Source organism: Triturus cristatus, chromosome 4_1, assembly GCF_964204655.1.
Source record: "Triturus cristatus chromosome 4_1, aTriCri1.1, whole genome shotgun sequence".
Lineage (NCBI taxonomy): Eukaryota > Metazoa > Chordata > Amphibia > Caudata > Salamandridae > Triturus > Triturus cristatus.
Window position 1 is genome coordinate 81,996,585 of NC_140585.1, and position 23,975 is coordinate 82,020,559.

At 44.1% G+C, this 23,975-nt stretch overlaps 1 protein-coding gene across 5 annotated transcripts in view; it reads right to left on the reverse strand.

The window, feature by feature from the left end:
- The window catches only part of CLDND1 (claudin domain containing 1), a 65,916-nt gene that overhangs the window by 17,906 nt on the left and 24,035 nt on the right, over positions 1 to 23,975 (reverse strand). For 2 of the 5 annotated variants that reach the window (XM_085651674.1, XM_085651671.1), the window contains exon 2: positions 17,945 to 17,990. The gene's annotated coding sequence lies outside the window, so the exon portion shown is untranslated. Of the gene's footprint in view, positions 1 to 17,848; positions 17,991 to 23,975 lie in introns of all 5 variants that reach the window. The other 3 variants (XM_085651675.1, XM_085651672.1, XM_085651673.1) reach the window with 2 other exon arrangements.

Sequence of the window (23,975 nt, forward strand, 5' to 3'; positions counted from 1 at the left end):
TGCTGCTAGGAGTTTGGTGTCTTGCTGATCTATCCAGTGCCAACTTCATCTTCAATCAAGAATTATAATAAATGTTCCTCTCTGTGAGTTTTTCCTCCAGGTTGAGACCCGCTTCTGTTCTGTGCAGGTTGACCTCATGGCTACTGGGAGGAGTCGGCCTTTCCTCAAGCACTCATGAGGGGACCTCAGCAGACCTCCTCAGCATCCAAGCCTTGAAAGTTTCTGATGAACTGCATTATATGTTTACCTCCTCTGCTGTGAGTGCCCGCTCCCTCATCTGCATGCATGTCGGCATTTCCTTGTCTATCTGCAGGTCAATATTCCCTATGCCAATTATTCGTTGATGTATCAGAGACACACTTTGTGTTGGTCTCTCCCTTCGTTGGGGGTGGGAGTGTCTTTATTATATGGCCCCTGGTACCAGTGTCTGTTTCTGCTTCCCACATTTATGGACCCTGTCTTTGCCTCCTAATGGTGGCCTCTGTTTCTCTTGGTCCAGTGTTGCATGCTCCTGGGGTCAAGTCCAACTGTCCCTCCGATCTTTGCAGACTCCCTCTTCTCTATATCAATGGCGATTTAGCACGTCCTGGACCCAGATGGTGGTCTTTCTTCTTCTTGGGTGGCTGAGCTTGTGCAGCGACAAGGCTCAAGGGGCGGCTCAGCTCCTCTAGCTGTCCTTACAATGGTCAGTCAAGTCAGCTGGATCTTCTGCTATCTTCCTGGGTATTGGACCAACCGGATGGCCAGCAACTTTCAACATTTTGAATGCTCTCTCAACCACAGAGGAACATTTTCATGCTGTTGTTGGGACATATTTTTGGCTTCTTACCAAGTGTTTACACTGAGTCCATTTTGGGATGGGTCACATGTGATGTGTATTTACCACCATGAGGAGGCTGCGATGTATGGGGATGAGAACATAACAGGAAATAACACTTTCCTCATGCAGGAGAAACCTATACTTAGAACAACAAATGGTTTAGGTACAGTCCCACCTACTAGGTGCGAGGTTTCAGGGAGGGAACACAACAAGTGTGCACATGAAGGCTGTGATGTCTGAGATGGACATCATTAGCCCAATAAAAAGCAGACCACCACTGTGTGCGGTTCCATCGACCCTGGAACGCACTGGTCCATTCATAAAGAACAAACATAAGGATGTAAAGTATCCACAAACATTCCTAGCATGTGCTCTGGAAGGTCATCTGCAAATCATCGCATAACATGTGTACTATGCCTTTCTATGGGTAACTTCTTCATGTATGCCGGATGAATCGCAGGATTTATTCCCTGAGGATTACCTTCAAGTTATCCCACACCAGTCTCAGAACAAATCTCTTGTTGTAATGAATGAAGTATCCACAACGGCTCTGAGTGTCTTTTTCTGAGGGTTGCCTTCAAATTATTGAATAACATTTTTATTATAACTTTTTGGATGCATTTCCCTAACATTTTCCAGATAATTCTTGGGTGTATTCCTGAGGGTTTCCGAAAATACGCTCAGTATTGATTCCAGAATGCAACTCAAAGCAGTACTAGACATTTGGTTACCTCTTCAATGACTATCTCTATGGTATCAATCATTCCTGAGTGGAAGAAATTAAGGATACCCGTATATTTTCAGTATGTATCCGTGAGTTACCCCTTTGGTGTCTAAGAACATGCTATGTTATTACAAATATTTACCCACATCTGACTTTTTTATGGGAATAATTATTAAGGTGCCCCAGACCGTTCTTAGTTTATATTTTATTTTAAAACATGGCCCAACCTTGGCTGTCCCAGACCAGTCCAAGTTACTTATTTCTCATACTCACTCTAATGTTTCCCAAACTGTTTGCACAGTTTTTTATTTGGGATTCAACTTTAATGTGCCCCGGACAGATAACAGTATATGAGGTTTACCCTGGTTGCACCTCAAGCCTATTTTGCCTCCTTTTTCTGAGGCCTGAGCTTCAGGTGCCATAGACGATCCTTCGTCATTCACTTATGATATTTACACTAGTCTTGCCCACCACATTTTCATTATATATTTCAGAAGATAACACTTAAGGTCCCCCTGTACTATGGGATTTTCATTTCTGGGTTGCATGCAGAATGTCCTAGTCTTTGTTTTCCCAAATGTTAGTTTCTCAGCCTCATCTCTAACATGCAGAAAATGTTACTTACTTGTAACCATGTATTTGCTGTGTGTCCCGTTGTAGAGCAATGATCTATGCACGATGTTCCCATGTAGTGTTGGGTCTGGAATATTGCAAACAAATTCTGTCTTTGCTTCTCAGACTTACTCCTACAGTGTCCCAACAATTGCCAAGGAGGTTTTCCCAGTCACACTCGTTGCCTCAGTCTATATACAGCTCTTGCACCTCCAGCTTCCCTCCTAATATCAAACAAGCTGCAAACAGATGCACGTTAGATCTAAAAAGGTAGCAGGATCCATCCGAGCTTTAGTCTCACAATACTGTCCGCAAGTCCTCACATCTGAAGAGCGTTCACGAACGGTTTGCTTTGTAGCGTAGGATGATAGGCGTGAGGCTGTGCCAGGGCAGGGCTGGGCCTCTACCCTTAGATCGGATAGGCGTGAAGCTGTGCCAGGGCAGGGCTGGGCCTTTACCCATAGATCGTGGGACCACACCTAAGCGTCCTTGGCAGAGCTCCCTCTTGGGATGTGGCAATAGGCATCGCCCGAGGCAGAGCTACAATGTGCCCGGACAGGAAGAAAAGAAAACTGCAGCACAAACAACTATGGAGGAAATAAATGGGATCCTAAATTCTTCAGCTAAGTAAAACTTGTAAAGGGCTTTAAAGAAGTTTGGTCACGGTTTGCGGGGTTTGAAGCACAATCTAGACTTGGAGTGTTGAAACCCCTATGTGAAAAAACAAACGAGCATCGTAATCCATCATGTCACTTGGGAAGGGTGAATTGTAAAAGTAAAAATGTACAGAGCTCCAAGTTGCCAACAGAAAACCTTCAGATTATGGACTCACGTGGGTGGCATAACATGACAACAGGACCTAGGAGAGTTATCACGGGCCAATCAAGCGTCACAGAATGGTGGTGGGTGTGCAATGCAATTGCCAGTACAATGCAGGTCAACACACATGTCCCTCAAACTGAAAATCATATTCCATCAATAAGAAATATAAACATTTAGAATTAAAACACAAACTGAATTTCCTTGATAGTTGATACTGAACTTTGCCCTGATTAAACAGTATAGTTACTGGTGACACGTACACAAGGCTCCCTTAGTCCCAGTTGCTCTCAAACCTCTGCAGGGCATGAGAAGAACCTCAGCATTTAACACAAGTACCTAAACTAAAACAAAACTCGCATTATCTTAAAGTAGAACCATAAATGTTGTGTAGTTTATTTTTAGTGATTAATTTATCACACATACCCTACTTTGATGGGAGCAAGTCACCGTAATAACGAATTGAATTTATTATTGCCCAAAGACAGGAAAATTAAAAGAGCAGATCCCTGTTTTACAGGAAATCCTGAATGAATATGTCCTACTGCATTCACAAGTATTGAGCAAGCGAGTACAGCACACAATAGCCCGTAAGACACATCTCGAGGCAATGAATACCAACAGACAACCAGACAGAGTACCAATCTGGCAGGCGAAGTAGGTTACTATGTGGACAGACGGGAATTCAATGTCCTGAAGACATGATCTTCAGGGTATATGGAAAGCTGTTTCATTGCACAGGTGTCTATATATTGAAACTACCTAGACTTAAATATGTTTGCGAAATATTTTGGAGAGATGTACAGTCCAGGGAACAATATGAAGGAAATTAATGGAAACATGCTATTATCCACCTTTTACTTAAAAACCCCACTTTGGATACTGTTACACCCTGGAATCAGTAAAATCTAAGAAAAACTATAAACAAACACATTGCAAAATATTTGGAAGCCAACAACATCCTTCATCCCACTCAAACAGGCTTCATTGCAGGCTGTAGCACAGAAACAGTGCTTTTAAGGGTCAACGAAGACATCAAAATGGTCTTGGGTGAGTATGATTGAGCCGCACTCATCCTCCTTGACCTAAATGCAGCTTTTGATACGATATTGTATCCCATCCTACTCCCTTGGCTGGAAGAAATTGGCATTATTATTATTATTATTGAGTGTTTGTATAGCGCATGGCTACCAAACAGGGTTTCCCAGTGCTTCGGGTAGGGAAACAGCCACTACAACGCGGCCGTTTCAACGTATACACTTAACCACGCATGCTTTACAACGCATGCGTGGTTACCACGTATAGACTTTACCACGCATTCCTTTACTACGAGATATGTAGTAAAGGAATGTGATTAAAAAGTAGAATTAAAGAAGGGGGCTTGGGGGGTCTTCCCCCCCCCAATAAAAGAGTGGGTTATAAAAAAGAAAGAAAACTCTTACCTAAAACATGCTTTTCTGTGCTTCTTGTCCTTCGTGCAATGAGCCTCCCTAACGACGTAATAACGTACGTGCGTCTATGTACTGCATTTTCAAAAAAATAGAAAAAGGACCACTTAACACAAGAGTTTGAAGAAGGAGAAGTACGTCCATAGAAAAATAAGAAAAACTGAGAGTATATTTTTATTATACTAATTTTTAATGTTAGGCATAATTAAAAAATATATTTATAGTTATCATATGAATAATCAGCCCTGCAGTCAGTAAGGGTGTGGTAGGATTGGAGGCTGGGGGGCAGAGGGTAGCACAGGGGTACAGGGAAAGAGTATTATACAAAAGGAGGGTGCAAGGGAACATGAAAGAAATTGGGGCAGGGATCGGAGAAAGCATTTACCATGAAAATACCATTATCATGCATAGTTATACAACGAAAATCATTGTAAAGGTATGCGTAGTAAAAGCATTTTTGCTGTTAAGCATATGCGCGGTAATGGCATTCACGTTGTAACGCATGCGTGGAAAAGGTATGCGTTGCAACGGAATGCGTTGTAACGTCATACAACACTTCAGATATGGGTAGGCCAGTCTGAAGGGCTACAAAAGCAGGTTCTTTAATGCTTTGCGAAAGTTGATAAGGGAGGTGCAACATCTCAGGGATTCAGGAAAAGAGTTCCATAGTTTAGGACCAAGGAAGGAGAAGGATCGCCCACCCATTCGGGTTATTCAACTCTTGGAACTACGAAAAGAGACCGATTGCTAGAGAGCGCAAAGTGCGAGCAGGATGGTATGGAGATGACAGGTTTTGCAAATATCGCACTCCTAAACAGGCATGGATTTTGTACATATCGCAGAGAGCTTTAAATTGTATTACCTTATCCACTGGAAGCCAGTGTAGTTGGCAAAAGAGCTCAGATGCCAAGGAGTGTTTAGGGATGTGAAACAGGAACATTGCAGTGGAGTTTTGGCCCACCTGTAGGCGTCTTAGTGTTGCCTTATCAGCCCCTAAGTACAAGATGTTGCCATAATCGAGTCTGGATAAGACCATGGCATGGATGACTGCTCTCTGGGCGGAAAAGGCAAGTATCCACAAAATCTTCTAAAGCCATTTCATAATGGCAAAGCACGTGGAGGCTACATAGACAGGGTGGAGTCGAGCCAGAAGCCAAGTTTTTTCACTTTCTCAGTGGGGATAGGCGGCGTTCCCAGCATGGCAGGACAATGCTCAGGGCCCCATAGCTGAGGATTCCTCCCTAACAACATCACCTCCGTCTTGTCACTATTCAATTTCACGGAATTGGTATTCATCCAAGTGGAGACAAGGCTGAGGCAGAAGTTGAGGTCCATGGAGTTAACTTCCCACCTGGACGACAGTGAGAAAATTATCCGGGTGTCGTCTGTGTAGGAGTACAAAGTAGGCCCGCAACCTTCCACCAGTCCGCCACAGGACAGACAATAAACGTTTAAAAGCATAGGGCGAAGGGCGGAACCCTGAGGAACTCCAAAAGTAAGAGGAAGATAATTAGATACTGCGTTTGACGAGAAGACCTGAAATGTACGAGAGCCAAGCCAGTGCCATATCTTTTTTTTATTTCAAATTATCTTTATTGGAATTTTATATAAGAACAGAACAGAAGCTGGTAACATGATCGAGAGCACAATGTACATGAGATGGAGTTTAGACTGATCAATAAGCAAATGCCAGCAATAGACTTACATGTTAACAGTGAAGTAATCACTTAATCACCAGCTCAAGAAAGGAAGGAAGGAAAGAGGGAGTAAAGAAAAAGAGGAAAGGAAGGCCGGAAGGAGAAGAGAAGACAGAGAAGAGATTGTCTAGCACCTCGAGCCCCATACTTAGTATAGCATAGTATAACAAATTTCCGGCCAGGACAATTTCCGTAAATGAGAAGCCCACATAGGAATAATCGTTCAAGATAATGAAGTCATGGTGGCTTATGAGTAGCAAAATATTCGTCCAGGGTAGACCATATACTCCTCGTGGATGGTTTCCAAGGTGAATTTTGCAAGACAATGTTATCAGCCCCCCTGAGGTGTATGACCCAGTTCATCCAGCAATTGTATGAGGCCTTGCTAGTATCCTTCCAATTGGAGAGTACCATTTTAACTGCAGAAATCAACAGTAGATCAAGGAGAGCTCGGTCCCCCTCCGACTGCAAGTCGTCCTGTGAAAAAAGCAGTTACCACGGTGGGTAGGGTCCTGGGGAGTACACAGTAAAACAGATTAGTCAAAAATAGGTAGACCCTATCCCAGAAGGGTTTCACTACAGAACAGTGTAAAATAAGGTGAGCCAAATCTCCTCTGCCTTGATTACAATTCCAACACATGTCATCTTCCCGGATCCCCATGGAAAACAGCCTAGCCAGTGTCCAAAAGGCCTTGTGTAATAGCCAGAATTTCGTTTGAGATAGAACTGGGGAAATCTTATTGCGTGAAACTGACCTCCATAACGGGGACCACGAATCTTCGGTTAGCTGATTAGCCGAAAGCAAGTTCCAATAATCAACTACCTTAGAGTTAAGCTTGGAGGATTTTGGACGCAAAAGTTGATAAATCTGGGAAACCTGATGGCCAAGCCTATTAAGTTTTGTCGCAAATGTGGGTAACGATGGGGAACTAGGGGACATTCTGGATTTCGCAATGGCAGCCCTCACTTTCAGGAAATTATAAAATTCAATATCAGCTAATTGGAATCTAGATTGAAGTTCCTTGAACGTCAATGGGTATGCATTATTTTCCAATTGGTGGGGAAAGAAAATACCTTTTTTGCACCAGGAAGCAAGGAACAATGGTTTACCATTATAAAGGAACTTGGAGTTTAGCCAGATTGATTCCATATTGGAGCCCTTCATACCGACATCCATGGCCTTATCTATTTTTAAGAGAGCTAATTTAGTGTTCTTAAAGATGGACCTAGAGTGGGTGGCGACAAGACGGTTAGCCGTGAGAATCGACAGGTGATGTATATTATTGAGGAGGGCCCCTTCCACTTCTAACCACACTGGTATGTAATTATCAGGAGGAGAAACCCAAAGTAGGCCTTGCTTCGCCAAGAAGGCGTATTGGTAGAGACGGAAGTCAGCCAGGTTAACGCCGCCCATTGTCTTGTCAAGCCTCAATTTCCGGATGCTGATCCTGGCTTTTTTTACCACGCCACAGAAAGGATGTTAAAAGAGTATCTAATTTATGGTGAAAGGAGTCGGTCAGTAGCAATGGCAGCATACATGAGATAATTAACTAAAGGAGTAACCATCATCTTGATAGTCTCAATTCTCCCCCACCACGTGATGAATTTAGGGGACCAGGTATCCAAGAGTGTCTTAATTTTCTGCAGGAGTACCTTTTCGTTTCGATACAGGGTGTCCATAATGCTATTCCCAAATTCAATCCCCAAATATTTAATGAAGCCCGACTGCCATATTAACCCAGAGTCCCCCAACATATCGCTAGTGCAAAACACGTTTAATGGTTTGACTTCCGATTTGTCTCTATTAAGTTTATACCCAGAGTGTAAGGAATATAATGCAATTGTTTCCATTAGGGCTGTAATGGAGGAATCCGGACGTTCTGTAACTATCAAAATATCATCCGCATAAGCGGCCAATTTGACTCGCACGCCATTGATATCAATACCTGTGATATCTGTGTTGAGCTTGATGGCCTGAAGAAGAGGTTCCAGCGCCAAGAGAAAAAGTGATGGAGATAGAGGGCATCCCTGTCTGGTACCCTGATAAAGAGGGAAGGCCTCCGAAAGTGACCCATTGACAGCTATACGACCAGTCGGTTTTAGGTATAGTGACATAACCATTTTAATAAAGTCCTTACCCAATTTAAAGAGGTGCAGGCAACGTTCCAAGAACGCCCAAGAGACTCTGTCGAATGCCTTCTCGGCGTCTAACGTAATGGCAATAGAGGGTTCAGATTTAGTTGCAGCATTTTCTAATACATGGCATAACAAACGGGTGTTGTCATTGGATAACCGGTTCCGGAGGAACCCTACCTGGGAATTGCTTATCAATTTATGAAGGACCAAATTTAGTCTGACCCAAGAATTTTTGGCGTATATTTTGCAATCAACATTTATAAGCGAAATAGGCCTATAGTTTTTTGGATATACAGGGTCTTTCCCCTCCTTGGGAATAACGACAATATTAGCTTCGGTCATAGAATCAGGCGTGTGTCCTGTGGCGGCACTATGGTTAAAAACCTGTTTCATGACAGGACCTAATTGGGCTAAAAAGGATTTATAGAAGGATGCCGTAAAGCCGTCTGGCCCTGGTGCTTTATTTTCTTTCAAGGACCTGACAGTCTTTTCTATTTCCGAGCTATTGATTTCCATACCTAGCATGGCAGAGTCTTCTTCTGAGAGTTGTGGCAGGTTAAGATCACGGAGGAAAGCCGTGCACTTCTCACTGTCAAAAGTCTGATTATTTGAATACAGGCCCTGATAAAATTGTTTAAAAGTATTGAGAATGCCATTGTGTGTTGTATGGGTTTGGTTATTAGCATCCTTGATTGCAGAGATAACATGTTGATTTTGTCTGTGTTTAAGATAAGAAGCTAAAAGTTTCCCTGCCTTGTTGGCCTCGCATAAATTCAGCGCTTTAAATTTGTTAATCCACACCCCAGCACGTTCACTTAATATCCTATTGTACTCATAGTTTTTCTGTGTTAGGGACAATAATAGGGTAGAGTCATTTAAGGAGGCTATGTGGGCAGTCTCTAAATCTCTAATTTCTCGTTCTAGCTGGAGTAGTCCTTGGTTTAGGCGTTTATTTATTTTTGTTTTTATAGCAATGACTAATCCCCTTACAGTGGCCTTCAATGCATCCCAGTGTATATTTATATTAGTATCAGACACCTTGTTATGACCAAGATAATCTGAAATGGCCTCCGCAATCTTCTTTTTATCCTCAGGGTCTGATAAGACATCGTTGTTAAACCGCCATCGTTTGGGAGTTTGTTCCTTGTGACTACCCGTTAATTTAAGGGAGATGCAAGAGTGATCAGAAATCAACCTTGGGGCTATATCAGAGGACTCAATGAGGCTGGTGTATGCCCCAGAGACAAGGATATAATCAATCCTAGTGTACGAATTGTGAGGGGCCGAATAGAAAGTATAATCCCTTGTGTCTGGGTGCTGGAGTCTGCAGGGATCTTTGAGATTAAATTTAGAGCAAATAGTTGTGAGCACAGCGTGTGAACCCGTAGGTTGATAGTGGCAGTTGGACTGCCTGTCAATTATCGGGTCCAGGGGAAGGTTGAAGTCGCCTGCCATTATTATAAGATCCTCCTGAGGAATACTATCTAACCTGTCTGAAACGCTGGACCAATAGGAGGGGTCATCTGTGTTAGGACCATAAAGATTGACCACATGTAATAAGTCTTCGCCTCTCCTCAGGTGAGTGATACAGAAACGACCTTCATTGTCGTGTGTAGAGGATTCTAGCGTGATGTTAGCAGATCTCGAAATCAAGGTTATAACCCCTCGTTTCTTCTTATCTGCTGGCGAGCATGCCATTTGCGAAATCCAGTTACATTTAATGAGGTTGTTGTCCTCCTCGGAAAGCTTTGTCTCTTGTAGCAGCACAATGTCACTTTTGGTCTTGGCTAAATACTCTAAAACCTTACGTCTTTTCACAGGGTGATTAAGACCTTTGACATTTAAAGACACTATCTTCAAATCGTTCGAAAGGGCACATTGTTTGTTAGCGGCCATCAGAAACGGTTACAAATGGTGAATTCAATAAGCATGGATCTTGACATAGGAACAAATGCGAATATTTTAAATACCACATAGCAGGGCTCATATGATAGACAAGCAAATCGTACATCCGCAACAGCAATATAACCTTGAAAGCCAGATAATCCCATCTCGAAAATTGCGTATGGGATATAGGGCACCAGACAAGTCTAGCAAGTAGAAGAAGCCAGGAAAAGAGAAGAATGAAGGAGAAGGAGAAAAAGAAGGAAAAGAGAAGAAAGAAAAGTAGCTGGAGAGCAGCTGAGGAATCAACTATGAAAACATTGAAAACGTTAATGAAAACGTGGACGCTCTCAACCCAATCACCCCCCTTCCCCTCCCTCCCCACCCCTACCGCAATACTTAGCATGTGGGAGGTGCGACGACAGAAGTGTCCCCCGCACTCCGGAGGAAACATCATGGTCAGATCATATACATACCTTCCCAGTACCGAACTAACAACCCACCTTCGGCTAAAAGTGTAAGCCTAAATAGAAACAAATACCGTCACATCCTAGTCACATCCTAGTACCATCCCAACCAATAAAGGACTTGTACAAACATCAAAATACATATGATTCAATACAATGCGCCGGAACTTCTGAAGAAGACAATGATAAGAGGAGCAAAGACATCAGTGCTTGCACTACATCGGGCCTGGCGAGGACTTCCTCTTACTGGCAGAGAGCTGTGATGAGTCCATGTCTGGGGTAGGAGGGCCCTCTAGATAATTCGCAAGGTCTCTGGGATCGTTGAAAAAGAGGTGTCTTCCCCCTTCAGTGATCTTAAACCTTGTGGGACCGACAAAGGAGAACAGGATACCTTTGTTCCTCAACTTGTCCCTTAGATTAAGGAAACCCTTACGTATGTCAACAGTAGGCTTCGAAAAATCTTGGGTGAAAATAATTTTGTGACCCTTCCAGGTGAGTTGATGATTTTTCCGGGCATAGCGAAGTAATGCTTCTACATGTCGAAATCGCAGAGGCTTACAGATAATTGGACGGACCCCCTGCCTTGGTGAGGATTTAAATGAGGGGATTCTGTGTGCTCTGTCCAATTCAAAAGGTTGATCAAACGATATGCCCGTAAATTTAGGAATCCAGTCCTCTAAAAAGGCTAAACAGGAGCCTAGAGCCTCCTCCGACCCCTCCGGAACACCAAGAATTCGGATGTTGCCTCTACGATTACGGTCTTCCAACTCAGCTGACTGCCTCAAGAGCATAGATGACATATTCTTCAGGGAATTCGTTTCATTGCATGACTTGGTTACAATGTCCTCAACATCGCTAATCCTCTGTTCAGCTACCGAAAGTCTGTTATTCACCGTGTTCATATCAGCTCTAATGGCCGTTATCTCCAGCTGTATAGTTTCTGTGGTTTGTTTGGTTGATTTGGCTAACTCATGGACATCAGCCAGCTTTTTAAGGATTAGGTCCAATGTACCATTGATATCTGGTTTCACTTTGATGGGTGAATCGGACTGTGAGGGTTCACCTTTATTTCTCTTGTGCAGCAACTTAGATTCACGGTCAGCCATTTTGAAGGTTTTTTTTATTTTTTTATTTTTTGTTTTGTTTTCGTGGTAACAGTGGGATAATTAGTTGGTTGTCTCCGTGGTTAGCGAAATTGACTAGAGACTCCCCCAAGCGCCGAGCTAGGAGAAATTATGTGGCGTGTTTAAGAGGATCCGGTGGGCCAGACGGCCACAACCCTTGCAGATAGCCGTCAAATTACCAGGTGTGGTAGGATTAGCCGACAGAAGGCTGTGTGGCAGTAAGTCGCAGAGAAAAGGTAGTGGTCCTAGTAGGTAGCCAGCGGTATCAGGTAGTATGGCAGCGAGCAGGGATATGCCCCGCGAAGAGAATAACCCTATCTCAGCTTGGTGAGCAAATCCTTCCCTCTGCAATTCGCACTGAGAGGGCACAGAGCACAGAGCTTGGTGTAATAGAGCTTGGTGTACAGCTCCTACCTTCCTCAAATTCACTACAAAAGAATGCACAGGAGCCTCAGAGGTCAAAGACAGGGTCCCAGCATAGAGGAGAAGACAGGAGTGCCCAGGCCACCATCTGTTGGAAGACACGAGCTATGCTTAAATGAAGTGGCATTCGGGTGTTAGAATCATGCTGTGAGAGAACACCCACCGATTCTCAAGCAGATCCAAGGCATGCACTGGGCTCGCGCTTGTCCCTCGGAGGTAACGATAGCTTTGGGTGGCTGAATTTTAAGGGACGCTAGTGTAGCATGGAGCCCCTCTGTCTCGCCGCCATCTTGAAGTCAGGCGAGCCGAGTTATCAACAAACAGTCGCCGAAGTAACAGAAGGAGTTGAGATTACTTTGACAACTGAGCTCCATCAGCGCGAGAGAGCACTTATGATTGACAGTCAATGAAGTACCTGCCGTGGGACATCAGATCAGCCGGACGGGAACCTTTAGATCAGATCTTCAGGTAAACGCCATTTTGTTTTCCGTGCAGCGCGTCTCGAGGCAAAACCCTCTGGAAAGTCGGCTTTACAGCCTCTGCCGTCAGGAATAGAGGGCTCTTCAAACTCCAGACACCTTACGAGGCGATGCCATTGCTACCAGATGCGTGATCAGTCGGTCGCAGGGCTCGGGAAGGACAGCGTTTCCCCCGGTCCGACGGAGTGACAAAATCAGGCGGCCATCTCCACTGCCGTCCAAGCCACGCCTCCCGCCAGTGCCATATCTTGAAAGCCCAGTTACGTCAGTTTGTCGAGGAGGATTTTGTGTGACACAGTGTCGAAAGCCGCACTGAGATCCAGTAGGATCAGTGCGGCAGTGCCGCCCGAGTCTAGGAGTCACCTTAAGTGCTCTGTGACTCCTAGCAGGGCAGTTTTGGTGCCGTGCCCAGCTCTGAAGCCTGACTGGGTGGGGTGAAGGGCACATTGTGTTTCCGCCAATTAGGTAAGTTGTATATTTATGTGTTTTTCCAATATCTTGGAAAAAATGGGTAGTAAAGAGATAGGTTTAAAATTGGACCAATTACCTTGGTCCAGGGGTTTGTTTTTTTAATACGTGAAGGGCCTTTGCATGTTTCCAGGCTTTAGGAAGATGCCCCTCCTGTAGGGAGGAGTTCAGAAGATCAAGCATCAGCTGCATAAGCTGTGGGCTCGAGGTGCTCAGTTTGGCAGGAGGGAGAGGGTCTGGGGGGGATCCTGACTTAATTGACTACAATAGGTCCAGCGGGAGTAGACACTGTTGTCCGTCATGCGACTTACCTTTCACAATAGGGTTTTCGCTCCTAATTTGGGGTATGGTCAAGGAAAAACTGTCATTCCTTGCTGTGGCCAGGGTGAACACGATATTTCTTACCTTGTTAAGGAAGAAGTCAGCGATCTCCTGACATTGCGCCTGTGACAGTGAGGGAGGGGAGAGATAGTGGTTGGATCTGATAGATCTTTAACCACTTTAAAAAGTGTTTTGGGGCAGTTTTGTGCTTGAGCAATTTTTTCTGAATAAAACAGAGCACATGCCACCCTGCAGTGGGAATGGTACTGGTTTAGTGGCAATTTATATTTACGCTTTGAGTCAGTATCATATAGTTTCCTCCATGCCTTTTCAAGGCGCTTGCACAATTTATTTTCTGCCTGTAGTGACTCAATGAACCAAGGGGAGGGGGGATATTGCCTAAACACGGGAAATTTCTTAAAATGGCAAGCCTCATTTCCGGAGAAGCGCAGCTTGCAAGTCAGTGAGGGGCTTTTTTTTCAGCAAACCATCAGCTGAAGTATGGGGTACCTCAGGGTTCTTCCCTGAGCCCCACTCTTTTTAACGTATATGTCCGCCCTTTATCTGATATCCTATGCTCATTTGGCTTTACAATGGTATCTTACGCAGACGATACCCAGCTGATTGTCTCCCTATCGTCTGATACGGGCCCCATCTCTATGAGTCTTAACAGCTGCTTAAAGAAGGATTCCTACTGGATGGCAACCAGTTGTTTAAAACTAAACAGGGAGAAAACAGAGGTTACGGTGGTCAGCAGCAACCCCAGACTCTGGGAACAGATTAGCTGACCCCCTCTTTAGGAGAACGTCCATCCCCCAAGCTGGAAGTTAAGAGCCTAGGGATCACTTTAGACAAGCAGCTTTCCATGGCATCCCAGCTAAAAAAGGTAGCGGGCATCTGCTTCGGCCTCCTGAGAGCCTTGAGGAAGACGCTGATATGGCTCCCGATGGAGTCAAGAAGAACAGTGATCCAAGGACTAATCCTTTCCCACCTCGACTATGGCAACTCACTGTACCTGGGCAGTCCTCTGTTGCTCATAAAAAAACTCCAAGTCACCAAGAGTGCCGCTGCTCAAATACTGCTAGGCATTCCGAAAACGCAGTCAGCCCGTGAAGCACTAAAACCTGGGCTGGCTGCCCATGAGTTGCAATTCAAGGCACTCTACATCACCCACTGGGCTAAATACAAAGGTGACCCACATGTTGTCCATCAGCTGATCACCCCATACCACTCCAACAGGGCTCTTAGGTCCAACCATCTTGTCCTTCTTATTGTTCCCAGAGTCAAAAAAGCAAGAAGTGGAGGTCGCTTCTTTATATTTCTTGCACCGAAGCTCTGCAACTCTTTGCCTACTAGCAAGGGAATGGAAGACAATGCTATGATTTTTAGACAGAACTAAAAACATACCTTTTCTCTTAAATTTTGTCAACCCACCTCACTTGTGCTAGCTTTGTTAGCGCTGGGAAGCCCGGTGCCGAGTAGCCACATGTTTTATCAAACTGGTGAATAGAATGCATAGAAGAGAATATGATATTGGGGAGCTGGAGCACTTTATTAGGGACCTACTAGTGCCTACATTTAACCCACAAGAAATTGCTGATGTGGAACAAGATATGGATATGGGTGGGACGGCAAAGTCCCTGCCTCAGCTTCAAGTCAAAAAGAACCCTGGCCCAATGGCCATTCAGTCAAAGAATTCAAATGCACTGCCAGGAACATTTTAGATGACATGATGGAATCATTTAGAGATGCAAGCAAGAAAAACTTCCACCCAACTTGAGAGAAGATACTATACGCTAATTCTAAAACTGGGTAAACCACAATACGAGCATTCCTTGTACAGACCTATATCATTTCCGAATGTGAAGACAAAAGTCCTAGTCAAGATAGGCCCAAAGGACTGTACATCCACATAAATACGCTGGTGCACCCAGATCAATTGGGGCTCATTCCGGGATGGGCCATGAGCCATAATTTGCAAAGATTACACATGGCAAAGGGCTGAATATGATAGGTGAGGAGCCAGCCTAGCTCCTCTCCCTGGACATGAAGGAAGCTTTTGACACCACAGAATGGCCATCTAAAACGGGTGTGGGTCCTAATTTCATACGATGGGCCCAATTGACATATGAACATCCAGCGGCATGGGCCAGGATGAACAAAGTGCTACCTGAAGCGTTACCATCCATAGCGGGACACAACACCCTTTCTATTCATGTTGACAATGCAGCATCTGGCTTGCTGGACAATAAAAGATACTTTAGTTAGAGACCTGCATGCGGGAAAGGAGGTATGGGAGTCTAGTATCTCCCTGTATGCAGATGATATAATGTTATACTTGGAGGACCCGGATCTAACATTCACTAGAATACTGGCTATGATTCGGGTATATGGGAAAGACTGGGATAAAAGATCAATGGTCCACATCGACACTCTGTCCACTTACATTCTAGGGACCTGGGCCTAAATGGCAACAAGCAATACAGATTAATAGATGGGTTTTAGGTATTTGGACATAAACATTACTATAGATCAGAAGACGTGGTACAGACATAACCTGTGAAAGGTCGTTGATCGGTTTAAACCAGTACACTATCGATACCTTCTAAAGGCTCCGCTCTCAGCAATGCAGCTAGAGGAGGTGTGGCTTACTGCTCCTACCTACCCTGGCTTTAAATCTGTGGTTAACAAAGCCATAAAACGGAATTCTTTATCATTAGACAAAACAGACCTAGCAAAAAAAATCCCATGCCTGGACCGTGATACAGACATACCAGAGGCTGCAACCTCAACCTTTTTTGTTAGATCATTTTCCTCACCAGAAAAAGCACTTCTTCATGCTACTGAGGCTTGGGTCATATCCATCAAAGGACCTAACCCCGAAATGGAAATACCTATGGCAATCAAAGGAATGCCGCCTATGCAGAATAGGGGATAAGTCTTTACTGCATCTAAGAGCAGCAGTGATTTATTGTCTCGTGGGCTCATCAATTCCGTTGTCCTGCAGTGCCATAAACTTTTTGAAAAACGCGGCAAAAGAACTGGACAAAATAGAATCCGCCAACCAACTCAAGTAGCTTCAGAACATTCAGCCTCAAAACCCTTCTATTGCACTGCGTGTACATTTTAATACTTTTTAAAATACCGCTACTTGCCTTCCGACTATCTTCTATGTGCTTTTGCATATTAAAAAAAAGAACATTTTTAAATGTGTATATTTTATGAATGTTTCACCCATGGTGGTTTTCCCACCCTTTTATGATTTTTTTAATGAAATCAAATAAAAGTATATTTGACTACTAGAGATCAGAAGACGTGGTACAAACATAACCTGTGAAAGGTCGGTGATCGGTTTAAACCAGCACACTATCGACACCTTTCATTGTTGTTAGGGGGATGGACAATATTATATAAAATGACAACTTTATTGCTGTTCATTTATGTACAACAGAATAGTTCAATGACGATAATAAGGACATTCTCACTAGCTGAGGAGCTGCTAATAAGCCTCCTATGAGATCAGAAGGCACTTAGAATATCACTAGCTAACTTATACCAACGAGTGTACGATGGAGGCCCTGGACTCTTGGACATTCGCAGATATCATTGGGCAGCACAAATTGTAACACGAATTGGATCTTCACGCCTCCTGATTAACCAATGTACCAACTACATAGGAAAACATTGGGAGAAGTTGGGTACCTACTATTGCTATGTGGTACAAACCCACCGGCTACATGGCCAGAGCCCATACGTATGGTCTGATTGGCTCGGTGTGGAAGCAATCTGAATGATAGGTTGGTCCAGGGTTGTCCCATCGGAGTCCCCTTGTGGGATAGTCAGGCACTAAAGGTAGTGGGCGAGTTAGCGGGCTTCGGATGATGGGATGTTTCCTAATTTAGTTTGCACAAATAATGAATGAACTAGAATATTCACCACTTTGCTATGACAGACAAACAAGTAGCCAGACATGAACCTCTGGCTTAAAAAGTTTATAATCCGTGAAAATAAAGTAAAGTTACAAGGGAGTTAAGACTGACTGGGGTGTATTAGTGGCTATAGCACAAAACCTTAAAATATATTAAGTTCACAAGTTAAGGTGCCACCCTAGTCCTGGCTCCACTGTACTCACTTCACTCAACAACTATTTACCAAAAAATTACTAAAGGGTCTTGCAGGATGATAGCGCCAGAGAACTGCAAATCTAACAGAAAATAATCACGAAACATATGATCCGTATTCCTGCTGCATTGTCATGAAATGAATACCTTAAGGAGCAACAGAGAGACGAGGCGTGAAGATGTGTGCTTCACTGAGTGGTTGGAAAGTCTTACTTCGACTCTTGCTTACTGAACGCAGAATTTTACATCTGAACACCTTTTGAATTTTCAATAACACAATAGGCCCTGATAATAGATAAACTCACTGAAAACCAATACCCACGGTTGACAAGGGGCGGAGTAAGACGAAGCTCTGCAGCAGTTCTTATGCCCTAGCTCTGGAACAGAGACACTGATCCTACCTCATGATGTTCATGCTGTGGGGGCTGAGGCTTGGTGTAGCTTGACCTGCAAAAAACACACATTGAAGACATTATGAAACCTTTTGTCTCCTCTTTAATAATTTAAGTCTGAAAATATTATTTTAAAACTATTTGTGTGCATCGGAAACCTGACAAATGACAAACTTGAAACCAATTGATGCAAAAAGTGCAAGAGGTCATTGAGTTACACCTGTTCAGATGCCCTGTAACCTTGACTCATCACTTTTGCTGATGACAATACACAAAAACAATGGGAATGAGATCCCACGGGTACAACTGATGAGAAGTGACTCGCATGGATGCTCAGTCAAACTGCATATAATGGCACGATAATAAAAGGTTAGTCAACAGAAGGACTGTAGGAAGGTGGAATCTGACTAATGGTTGCCCCCAACTTTTTGCCTGGTATTTGAATGGTTTTTGACTAGTCTGGCTGGGATCCTGCTATCCAGGACCCCAGCCTATCTGCTTTCTCCCTAAAACTAATGTGAAGTACCCTAGGTACAAACTAATTGGATGCTGGGCATGCCCTACCAGTCCCTTGTAGATGGTACCCTAGGTACCATGGGCATGGGTCCCCCAGTAGGCCTACCAGGGCTGCAGCACTTATTGTGCCACCCTGGGACAGCCATACAAACTGACACCACCAGACCACTACTGTAGTCTGGGTAAGGTGGTGCTAGCACCCCTTACAGGGATATAGGTACCCTATACCCCACCCCATTACAACACATGTACTCTCATAGGTCACCCCTATAGCAGGCCTTGTTAATCCTACAGGGCAGGGTCCTGAGGTATGTGTGAGGGGGGACCCCTACATGAGTAGAGCCTCTCTGCAACCTTTGTAAAATCGTTACTGGGTTGCTTGTAGTGTAGCCATACCATATACTCTTAACCGCATTATAAGTCTATCGCGATACCGCGATAACTTGAGAATGGCTACACAGAACCATATCGTGTTTGGTGTCAAACATGTAGGAATCATACCCCCAGTCCAGCCATGGGCATGAGGGTACGATTCCCCCTTGCTAAAAGGGCGATATGGGAAAAGCGGTAGAATTTAGAAACCAATTTAAAAGTGCACAAGTTTCACAAAATGGCTACTGCCCGCCACCTACACGACCCTGGCTGGCTGTTGCTGGGGAAAACCCCAGCCTCGCCAGCTGGACAATAGGGCTCCTGTGGCAGGGAGGTGCTAGCATCTCCCCAGACAGGAGAATGTGGATTGGAACAGGGTGGGTGCACCAAATGTCCTTTCAGAGTTGCACGTAGGCAGCTGCAGTGACCTAATTCTGCATACACCACTTGGAACCGGTTCAGGGGCATCCTGCCCCTCGCCCAGGCGGGAAACACACAAAGGGGAGAGGGTGTAGCCACCCTTTCCTGCCTCACCACTCATTGGTGGACACTACTCTGGACACTCCCCTAATCTTGGGGATAAAGGTGAATAACGTGGCCCCAGAGCCTCAGATTAATCTTGAACTTTACAGTCTTGACCTTCGACTTGCTGCTGTCCAGCTGACAGAAGAAATCTCCCTTGGGATAAAGGAGTTATCCCCCTGCTTGGCAGGCACCTGAAACACTGCAAGTGACGCGGTTGGAACTTCGCTGCTCCGACGGACTTCGACGACTTCCAGCACCCTTAAGGTGGGTTTCCAGCGCATCCCAGAGGCCAGTGAGTGTGCTCAACGAGTTTGGGCACCGTGGACCGTGTGGGTGCCGAGATCCCCAATACCCCAGGACACCGGCCACCTCTTGCATCGCACACGACCCTGACCAGTGGGGAAGTTGTGCTTTGGCCCGTTTGAGCCAACCACTCTACAGCAATTGTGCCAAAGACCAGCGCCCTAGCCCCCTCCGGTGGCCCGTGGGTGCCCTTTTACGCACGCCAAATTGCCGCCTCCCGCGGTCGCTTGTCTCTCGACTTGTGGGCCCTAGCGGAGGTCTATCTCGACAAACAAGAGTTCCCCTGGTTGCTCCAGGCCTGCTCTACAGTCTCTCCAAAGGAGACCTCTCCCAGACCTCGTGGGTCTGCACTGTAGCTGATTTGTTTATTCTTCGTGGGTTGCGGTTGTCAAGGCTTAGTGGATCCAATCCGGACACTAACACCGCAGCGACCCTCATCCGACGTGGGACAGTCGCCCTCCGGAAGCTGGCCTTCCTTGAAGCCTCCCGGAGCCCGTGGCTGCAGATCCAAGCAACAGCACCTCTCACCTGAAGCACCCGACATCGAAGGGCTCCTTGCTTTGAGCCTCCTGGTCACTGTGCCGTGACCCAGGCTCTGTCCCCTCTGCTTTCAGGTTCTTCTCTACAATCTTCACATCTTTGATCTTCACGGCATCATCGACGCTTTTGGCTAGCAGCACTTTTGAACATTTCCCTATAGAAAATCAGCCCGTGACCCGACACCAGAATCGACCTATGCACCCGGCTTCCCTGGGGCAGGTAACAGTGGTACCTCGGTACTCTCGTGGTAGTGGGCTCCTCAAAAGCTTAGGTCTAAAGTTTTAACTTTGTACTCCTGCTAGAAGTGACTTTAATCTGTATAATTTAAACCGCGACATTCTCCATAGGCTAACATTGAGATCCCGATAGCAGCTCTTTGCACTGGACGCGTCTCCCGTGGGTCCCCTTCCTCATAACTGTGGGTGGATTCTGAAGGGGCAAGCGATCCTGAATGCCCTAGGCATTGCCTGTAGAATTGTCGTGGTTCTTATACCACTTTTTTGATATATGATTTGTCCCCCCCTGGGGCCCATTGATTTCTGTGCTATTTGTGTTTATAAATGCTTGTTTGAAGTGTAACTTTGCCACTAGTCACATAAAGCGACTGTGGGATTCTGTCTAGAATAAATACATATATTTTATATATATACCTGTGTGGGCTACTCTTTCATTTGGTTATTCAAGAGGTTATTATGGGAAAACAATAAGCTTAACACTCCTTCAAGACTTAGCCTGAAGGCTGCTCTCCACAGCTACAACTAGGATAGCTTTCTTTAAAGGTTGTCTTAAACCTATCATCAATAAGAGTCGAATTGGACTGGTGCAAGGTGTCCCTATAACTAGGAACAGCATATGCCAGGCCAACTTCTCACAAGGATCATATCTCGATTTTTTTTATGTTTTTTGTAGAGACGCAGTACAAAAGAAATACACAGCAAGGAGTTGCACTAGAGAACAGTGATTCTAGATAAGGAAATCAAGTAAGAATCTCTGCAACATGGTTCATTATGAAGGAATTAATATATGAATACAAGCTGACGAAAGGAAAAATACATGCAATGAGGTTGTACTTTTAACAGCGCATTTTATGATGTAAATACACATGCACATTATAAAGGGGTGTGCAATTTTATAAAATATTTCCTTGCCCAAGAGATGGGATGTTTCAGAGATCTACTTGTCCTATAAAAATGCACTTCTTTTTGGAGGCATGCAGTGAGGTGGCAAATTGAGTCAGCATTCTCATTATATCAGAGTCAGGATAACAGACTCTCCGATTATGGTACGGCTCACATTAGATCAGGGTTTAGATTCTAGCAAAGATCTGATTTTACCACCTTTCTACACATCTATATACATGGGGTGGAAGCAGGTGGGGAAGCGGTAGTTACAGGACAGGAATGCTCTTTCGGTCAATACACACCAACATGTTTAATGTTATTCACCAACTTGTCTCCAATCTCTTACCACACTAGAAAACACCGGACTAAAACGTGTTCCAGTGTATATATTATTTTGAAAGTAATCACTCACTAATCTTGCGTTTTTGCTTATGTATGAATTTTCCAATAATCAGGGGGCTCCTCGTAGCATTACACATAGATTTAAATTTGTTACATTTTCCAAACGTGTACATGTTTTTATAATTAAACCGCTGTCAGTACTGCAAGCGAAGCTCACAGCTCAATGCATATCTTAGAGACCTAATAATAAAGGCTTTGCATGAATGAATTATATGAAGAAGTCTGAACAACTTATACATATGGATACCAACGTTGCCTTAGTGGAAAAAATCCTCTTTCACAAACCTTACTGTGGAGAAAATAAACATGAACACTTGATGTTGACAGGGACACAAACTACTCTAAATTCCACACGATGGTCATCAATCGTAAGAAGGCCCGGGGAAAAGTATGGGAGGCAAGTAGGAAGCGACCTGAGTCACTGCGTTCCCTTGTTTGGGGGGCATGTTTTATGGGGATCTAAGGACTGTTGTGAGATACAGAGAGACAAAAATGATTTTATTAGAATATTACTGTAATCCCACAGTCAGGCACCTTTATAGCGCATGAAGAGTTGGGGTTGGAGTACATCGAGGACAGATTGGTTAAAAATCTGGTCAAGTACTGAGCTAGGGTTGAACCACGCCATCATAACAGGCTGTCTTTCCCTGGACAATCGACATCCCATTCCATGGCAGCATTATTTTAAAGTTTCATTGGAAAAACTGAGGTGTCCAGCTTTATATGGAATACCGGAGAGGATCACCATAAAAGATCTGTCCTGGATTAAAAAGCAATTCATGATAAGAGTCAAAGCGGATAGAGAAGAAGGAGAAATTTGAAAACCTATACTTTTAAAAACAGATGATTCCATGGAACCCTACCTAAGCGTGGTTACATCACTCCATCACAGCTTCCTCTTCATCCGTTTTAGATTGAATCTCTTGCACTTGCAGGACCCCTGGGGCACCACAATGTGGGAGATCAAGGCCAATGTTCATGTGACGATTTTTGGTTCAAGACACAGTGCATTTTATTTTCTTGTGTAACCATTATTGGACCTCAGGACAACGTTTCATTCTACTCTTGCTTAGAGGGAAGGGACTTTGGAAAGGTAAAACTAGCCTTGATCCACTTTCAAATGTTACGGTACCCCCCAAATTTGTTTTAACGTGGCAAGTGGTTTGGCAGGCACACTCAGAAATAGGAAAATAAAACTTACGCTGCTGAATTTATGTGAAGGTTTCTTTAAATGTAATCCTTTTCATGGTATGTTAATATTGAATATGTGTACCTATGATGATATGCACTTTTTATTCCTGCTTTTATGTTTGTGATGTGCTTTTATTGTATTTTTATTAACTGAATAAAGTATTTATGACTGACTTTCACTTGATGTTCTTCACCACAAACAATATGTCCTGGGCATCAGGAGATAGGAGTCCACACCCCTGCATTGCATATACTACACACTGTTGATAGCCAGTGAAAAATTATCGTTAGGTCAGAGTTTCCACTGAAAAGGAATATTTTCCATTCTTGATAACTTTGGCATCATTTAATGAATCTTCACAAACCTTTCTAATAAAAACATCCATCCAATTTGAACTTTGCAATTCATGTTACATGCACGTCCATCCAGCATTGTTCAAAAAACAGAAGGGGCAAAAACAAGACATTTTTCATTTTAAATTCCACGGGATTCATTGCTCTCCAATACAGAAAAAACACTGGGGCATATGTATCAAGCCCTTTTCCCGTTCGCAACCAGGCCGATTCTCAGAATCAGTATCATCCCAAAAGGGCATCGCAAATTAGAGAATTGCAAAATTTCTCTATTACATGCAAGGAATCGCAAATTGCGATTCCTTAAATGTGATGTAGAAAGCACCTAAGTTGTTCGAATTTTACATAAGAAATCGCAAATTACCACCAACTGACAGTTGGTGGCAATTTGCGAATTCTTTGAAAAAAGCACTTTTGTGCTATTTGTAAAGTGCCATGTGGGACACATACATGCCCTTAGGGCATGTATGTGCGCCACATGTGCACACATGCTCATTTCAGGGGTGCATCAGGGTGTCCTTATGACACCCTTGCAACCTTGAAATCGCATTTTCAATTTGCGATTCTCTAATTGGTAATCGCAAATTGAGAAGGTCTTCCCATTCATTCCTATGGACCTTTATGCCCATAAGAATGAATGGGAAGGTATTCCTTAACTGCGAATCGCGATTCGCAATTAAAGAATATTAAGGAATCACAATTATTATTGCGATTCC